The sequence below is a fragment of the Cetorhinus maximus genome, unplaced genomic scaffold (genome assembly GCF_964194155.1).
Source record: "Cetorhinus maximus unplaced genomic scaffold, sCetMax3.hap1.1 HAP1_SCAFFOLD_1210, whole genome shotgun sequence".
Lineage (NCBI taxonomy): Eukaryota > Metazoa > Chordata > Chondrichthyes > Lamniformes > Cetorhinidae > Cetorhinus > Cetorhinus maximus.
The window spans coordinates 80741-88814 of NW_027597152.1; positions in this window are offsets into that span (position 1 = coordinate 80741).

Here is an 8074-nt window from a genome sequence, read left to right on the forward strand (position 1 = left end):
AGACGGGAACTGGGTCTGTTTCTGTGATTCCCCCGCACGGTGACGGGACGCGGGTCTGTGATTCCCCCACACGGTGACGGGACGCGGGTCTGTGATTCCCCCACACGGTGACGGGACGCGGGTCTGTGTCTGTGATTCCCCCACACGGTGCCGGTACGCCGGTCTGTGACTGTGTTTCCCCCACACGGTGACGGTACGCGGGTCTGTGATTACCCCACACGGTGACGGGACGCGGGTCTGTGTCTGTGATTCCCCCACACGGTGACGGGACGCGGGTCTATGATTCCCCCACACGGTGACGGGACACGGATCTGTGTGTGTGATTCCCCCACCGGTGACGGGACGCGGGTCTGTGATTCCCCCACACGGTGACGGGACGCGGGTCTGTGATTCCCCCACACGGTGACGGGACGCGGGTCTGTGTCTGTGATTCCACCACACGGTGACGGGACGCGGGTCTGTGTCTGTGATTCCCCCACAGAGTGACGGGATGCGGGTCTGTGATTCCCCCAAACGGTGACGGGACGCGGATCTGTGTCTGTGATTCACCCACACGGTGACGGGACGCGGGTCTGTGTCTGTGATTCCCCCACCGGTGACGGGACGCGGGTCTGTGATTCCCCCACACGGTGACGGGACGCGGGTCTGTGATTCCCCCACACGGTGACGGGACGCGGGTCTGTGTCTGTGATTCCACCACACGGTGACGGGACGCGGGTCTGTGTCTGTGATTCACCCACAGAGTGACGGGATGCGGGTCTGTGATTCCCCCACACGGTGACGGGACGCGGGTCTGTGTCTGTGATTCACCCACACGGTGACGGGACGCGGGTCTGTGTCTGTGATTCCACCACCGGTGACGGGACGCGGGTCTGTGTCTGTGATTGCGCCACACGGTGATGGGACGCGGGTCTGTGTCTGTGATTCCCCCACACGGTGACGGGACGCGGGTCTGTGTCTTCATTCCCCCACACGGTGACGGGACGCGGGTCTGTGATTCGCCCACATGGTGACGGGACGCGGGTCTGTGATTCGCCCACACGGTGACGGGACGCGGGTCTGTGTCTGTGATTCCCCCACACGGTGACAGGACGTGGGTCTGTGTCTGTGATTCCCCCACACGGTGACGGGACGCGGGTCTGTGATTCCCCCACACGGTGACGGGACGCGGGTCTGAGTCTGTGATTCCCGCACACGGTGATGGGACGCGGGTCTGTGATTCCCCCACACGGTGACAGGACGCGGGACTGTGATTCCCCCACACGGTGACTGGACGGGGGTCTGTGATTCCCCCACACGGTGACGGGACGCGGGTCTGTGATTCCCCCACACGGTGAAGGGACGCGGGTCTGTGTCTGTGATTCCCCCACACGGTGACAGGACGCGGGACTGTGATTCCCCCACACGGTGACGGGACGCGGGTCTGAGTCTGTGATTCCCGCACACGGGGACGGGACGCGGGTCTGTGATTCCCCCACACGGTGAGGGGACGCAGGTCTGTGTCTGTCATTCCCCCACACGGTGACGGGACGCGGGTCTGTGTCTGTCATTCCCCCCACGGTGACGGGATGCGGGTCTGTGTCTGTGATTCCCCCACACGGTGACGGGACGCGGGTCTGTGTCTGTGATTCCCCCACACGGTGATGGGACGCGGGTCTGTGTCTGTGATTCCCCCACATGGTGACGGGACGCGGGTCTGTGATTACTCTAAACGGAGACGGGAACTGGGTCTGTTTCTGTGATTCCCCCGCACGGTGACGGGACGCGGGTCTGTGATTCCCCCACACGGTGACGGGACGCGGGTCTGTGACTGTGTTTCCCCCACACGGTGACGGTACGCGGGTCTGTGATTACCCCACACGGTGACGGGACGCGGGTCTGTGTCTGTGATTCCCCCACACGGTGACGGGACGCGGGTCTATGATTCCCCCACACGGTGACGGGACACGGATCTGTGTCTGTGATTCCCCCACCGGTGACGGGACGCGGGTCTGTGATTCCCCCACACGGTGACGGGACGCGGGTCTGTGTCTGTGATTCCACCACACGGTGACGGGACACGGATCTGTGTCTGTGATTCCCCCACCGGTGACGGGACGCGGGTCTGTGATTCCCCCACACGGTGACGGGACGCGGGTCTGTGTCTGTGATTCCACCACACGGTGACGGGACGCGGGTCTGTGTCTGTGATTCCCCCACAGAGTGACGGGATGCGGGTCTGTGATTCCGCCACACGGTGACGGGACGCGGGTCTGTGTCTGTGATTGCCCCACACGGTGACGGGACGCGGGTCTATGTCTGTGATTCCCCCACCGGTGACGGGACGCGGGTCTGTGTCTGTGATTGCCCCACACGGTGACGGGACGCTGGTCTGTGTCTGTGATTCGCCCACACCGTGACGGGACGGGGGTCTGTGATTCCCCCACACGGTGACGGGACGCGGGTCTCTGTCTGTCATTCCCCCACACGGTGACGGGACGCGGGTCTGTGTCTGTCATTTCCCCACACGGTGACAGGACGCGGCTCTGTGTCTGTGATTCCCCCACACGGTGACGGGGCGCGGGTCTGTGATTCCCCCACACGGTGACGGTACGCGGGCCTGTGATTCCCCCACACGGTGACGGGACGCGGGTCTGTGATACCCCCACACTGTGACGGGACGCGGGTCTGTGATTCCCCCACACGGTGACGGGACGCGGGTCTGTGTCTGTGATTCCCCCACACGGTGACGGGACGCGCGTCTGTGTCTGTTATTCCCCCACACGGTGACGGGACGCGGGTCTGTGTCTGTCATTCCCCCCACGGTGACGGGACGCGGGTCTGTGTCTGTGATTCCCCCACATGGTGACGGGACGCGGGTCTGTGATACCCCCACACGGTAACGGGACGCGGGTCTGTGTCTGTGATTCGCCCACACGGTGACGGGACGCGGGTCTGTGTCTGTGATTCCCCCACAGAGTGACGGGGCGCGGGTCTGTGTCTGTGATTCCCCCACCGGTGACGGGACACGGGTCTGTGTTTCCCCCACACGGTGACGGGACGCGGGTCTGTGATTCCCCCACACGGTGACGGGACGCGGGTCTGTGTCTGTGATTCCCCCACACGGTGACGGGACGCGGGTCTGTGTCTGTGATTCCCCCACAGAGTGACGGGATGCGGGTCTGTGATTCCCCCACACGGTGACGGGACGCGGGTCTGTGTCTGTGATTCACCCACACAGTGACGGGACGCGGGTCTGTGTCTGTGATTCCCCCACCGGTGACGGGACGCGGGTCTGTGTCTGTGATTGCCCCACACGGTGACGGGACGCGGGTCTGTGTCCGTCATTCCCCCACACGGTGACGGGACGCGGGTCTGTGTCTGTGATTCACCCACACGGTGACAGGACGCGGGTCTGTGTCTGTGATTCCCCCACACGGTGACAGGACGCGGGTCTGTGTCTGTGATTCCCCCACACGGTGACGGGACGCGGGCCTGTGATACCCCCACACGGTGACGGGACGCGGGTCTGTGATTACCCCACACGGTGACAGGACGCGGGTCTGTGTCTGTGATTCCCCCACACGGTGACAGGACGCGGGTCTGTGTCTGTGATTCCCCCACACGGTGACGGGACGCGGGCCTGTGATACCCCCACACGGTGACGGGACGCGGGTCTGTGATTACCCCACATGGTAACGGGACGCGGGTCTGTGTCTGTGATTCGCCCACACGGTGACGGGACGCGGGTCTGAGTCTATGATTCCCCCACACGGTGACGGGACGCGGGTCTGTGTCTGTGATTCAGCCACACGGTGACGGGACGCGGGTCTGTGTCTGTGATTCCTCCACACGGAGACGGGATGCGGGTCTGTGTCTGTGATTCCCCCACACGGTGACGGGACGCGGGTCTGTGTCTGTGATTCCCCCACACCGTGACGGGACGCGGGTCTGTGTCTGTGATTCCCCCACACGGTGACGGGACGCGGGTCTGTGTCTGTGATTCCCCCACACGGTGACGGGACGCGGGTCTGTGTCTGTGATTCCCCCACACGGTGACGGGATGCGGGTCTGTGTCTGTGATTCCCCCACACGGTGACGGGACGCGGGTCTGTGTCTGAGATTCCCCCACACGGTGACGGGACGCGAGTCTGTGATTCCCCCACACGGTGACGGGACGCGGGTCTGTGTCTGTGATTCCCCCATACGGTGACAGGACGCGGGTCTGTGATTCCCCCACACGGTGACGGGACGCGGGTCTGTGTCTGTGATTCCTCCACACGGTGACGGGACGCGGGTCTGTGATTCCCCCACACGGTGACGGGACGCGGGTCTGTGTCTGTGATTCCTCCACACGGTGACGGGACGCGGGTCTATGTCTGTGATTCCTCCACACGGAGACGGGACACAGGTCTGTGTCTCTGATTCCCCCACACGGTGACGGGACGCGGGTCTGTGATTCTCCCACACGGTGACGGTACGCGGGTCTGTGATTCTCCCACACGGTGACGGGACGCGGGTCTGTGATTCCCCCACACGGTTACGGGACGCGGGTCTGTGTCTGTCATTCCCCCACACGGTGACGGGACGCGGGTCTGTGTCTGTGATTCCCCCACACGGTGACGGGACGCGGGTCTTTGTTTCCCCCACACGGTGAGGGGACGCGGGTCTGTGTTTCCCCCACACGGTGACGGGACGCGGGTCTGTGTTTCCCCCACACGGTGACGGGACGCGGGTCTGTGTCTGTGATTCCCCCACACGGTGACGGGACGCGAGTCTGTGATTCCCCCACACGGTGACGGGACGCAGGTCTGTGATGCCCCCACACGGTGACGGGACGCGGGTCTGTGATTCTCCCACACGGTGACGGGACGCAGGTCTGTGTCTGCGATTCCCCCACACGGTGACGGGACACGGGTCTGTGTCTGTGATTCCCCCACACGGTGACGGGACGCGGGTCTGTGTCTGTGATTCCCCCACACGGTGACGGGACGCGGGTCTGTGTCTGTGATTCCCCCACACGGTGACGGGACGCGGGTCTGTGTCTGTGAATCCCCCACACGGTGACGTGACGCGGGTCTGTGATTCCCCACACGGTGACGGGACGCGGGTCTGTGTCTCTGATTCCCCCAGACGGTGACGGGACGTGTGTCTGTGATTCCTCCACACGGTGACGGGACGCGAGTCTGTGTCTGTGATTCGCCCACACGGTGACGGGACGCGGGTCTGTGTCTGTGATTCCCCCACACGGTGACAGGACGCGGGTCTGTGTCTGTGATTCCTCCACACGGTGACGGGACGCGGGTCTGTGATTCCCCCACACGGTGACGGGACGCGGGTCTGTGTCTGTGATTCCTCCACACGGTGACGGGACGCGGGTCTATGTCTGTGATTCCTCCACACGGAGACGGGACACAGGTCTGTGTCTCTGATTCCCCCACACGGTGACGGGACGCGGGTCTGTGATTCTCCCACACGGTGACGGTACGCGGGTCTGTGATTCTCCCACACGGTGACGGGACGCGGGTCTGTGATTCCCCCACACGGTGACGGGACGCGGGTCTGTGTCTGTCATTCCCCCACACGGTGACGGGACGCGGGTCTGTGTCTGTGATTCCCTCACACGGTGACGGGACGCGGGTCTTTGTTTCCCCCACACGGTGAGGGGACGCGGGTCTGTGTTTCCCCCACACGGTGACGGGACGCTGGTCTGTGATTCTCCCACACGGTGACGGGACGCAGGTCTGTGTCTGCGATTCCCCCACACGGTGACGGGACGCGGGTCTGTGTCTGTGATTCCCCCACACGGTGACGGGACGCGGGTCTGTGTCTGTGAATCCCCCACACGGTGACGTGACGCGGGTCTGTGATTCCCCACACGGTGACGGGACGCGGGTCTGTGTCTGTGATTCGCCCACACGGTGACGGGACGCGGGTCTGTGTCTGTGATTCCCCCACACGGTGACAGGACGCGGGTTTGTGTCTGTCATTCCCCCACACGGTGACGGGACGCGGGTTTGTGTCTGTGATTCCCCCACACGGTGACGGGACGCGGGTCTGTGATTCCCCCACATGGTGACGGGACGCGGGTCTGTGATTCGCCCACACGGTGACGGGACGCGGGTCTGTGTCTGTGATTCCTCCACACGGAGACGGGACGCGGGTCTGTGTCTGTGATTCCCGCACACGGTGACGGGACGCGAGTCTGTGATTCCCCCACACGGTGACGGGACGCAGGTCTGTGTCTGTGATTCCCCCACACGGTGACGGGACGCGTGTCTGTGTCTGTGATTCCCCCACACGGTGACGGGACGCCGGTCTGTGATTCCCCCACACGGTGACGGGACGCGGGTCTGTGATTCCCCCACACGGTGACGGGACGCGGGTCTGTGTCTGTGATTCCCCCACACGGTGACGGGACGCGGGTCTGTGTCTGTGATTCCCCCACACGATGACGGGACGCGGGTCTGTGATTCCCCACACGGTGACGGGACGCGGGTCTGTGTCTGTGATTCCCCCACACGGTGACGGGACGCGGGTCTGTGATTCCCCCACACGGTGACGGGACGCGGGTCTGTGATTCCCCACACGGTGACGGGATGCGGGTCTGTGTCTGTGATTCCCCCAGACGGTGACGGGACGCGGGTCTGTGATTCCTCCACACGGTGACGGGACGCGGGTCTGTGTCTGTGATTCGCCCACACGGTGACGGGACGCGGGTCTGTGATTCCCCCACACAGTGACAGGACGCGGGTCTGCGATTCCCCCACACGGTGACAGGACGCGGGTCTGTGTCTGTGATTCCCCCACACGGTGACAGGACGCGGGTCTGTGTCTGTGATTCCCCCACACGGTGACGGGACGCGGGTCTGTGTCTGTGATTCCCCCACACGGTGACGGGACGCGGGTCTGTGTCTGTGATTCCCCCACACGGTGACGGGACACGGGTCGGTGTCTCCGAATATCCACCAGGAGGTCTGTAGACCCCAGATCCCTTCATAAAAAACACAAGTCGTACTTCGATGACCTCTCACCCGCTGAAACACAGGAGGCAGCCGTGGATTTCGACAACGATTTTAATGCAATTAATCCTCACCGAACTAGCACAGGTAAAAAAAAAAAGATTAGTTTCAGCGTCCAGTCAAACCCCGGGTCTCCCGTTCCCCGATCTGAGCTGTGAATTCCAGCGCACCCTAGATCAATGGGGAGAGGAGGGGAGGCGGAGGGAGAGGTCATGTGAGGAGTGTCCAGGTTTATTCAGGTGCCTTGCTGTAGGAGTGTCTTGTTATTGAGCAAGGGAGGGAGGGTGGGTGGGGGGGAAGAGAGCAGATCCCCAATTCTGCAGCGGGGAAGGTGGTGGGAGGGGAGGGGACCCCTCCTGGGTGGGTAGGGCCTCTTGCTGCTTTATTATGACCCACAGCACCACCCCCCCCACCAATCTGTGCTCACTGGGACCCCTCTTTCAATGGGGATGGGGGCAGAGGTGGGGAGGAGGGGGTTTGGAGTGTGAGATTCGGGAAGGTGCACCCACCTCCCTTAAACGCACCGTCTCGTCATCGGACAGACAGTGGAGAGCACCCTCGGGTGGGCGGGTGAGGGGGAAGGGGAGGCCAGCAGGGGACAACGGAGGGGAGGGGGTCTCGGACTCTCACAGTCCAGCACAGGCAGGGGGCTGAGCAGCTTGGGGAGAGAACGGGGGTCTCAGCTTCCCCCCCACCCCCCCCCGCGGGGAATGATAGGGGAAGTGCTGACTTTGCACCAGTCGACAAGAAGGTCCCTTTAACCAGAAAACCGGCAGCGCCGCACACACACAGAGCAACACAGCCCTTTCAACACAAAGATACTCGTCAGTGCAGCAGAGAACACTTCCCAATTCAGGCCCCCTCCGCACCGTCCCCATCAAACACCCTCCGCACCGTCCCCATCAAACACCCTCCGCACCGTCCCCATCAAACACCCTCCGCACTGTCCCCATCAAACACCCTCCGCACCGTCCCCATCAAACACCCTCCACACCGTCCCCATCAAACACCCTCCGCACCGTCCCCATCAAACACCCTCCACACCGTCCCCATCAAACACCCTCCGCACCGTC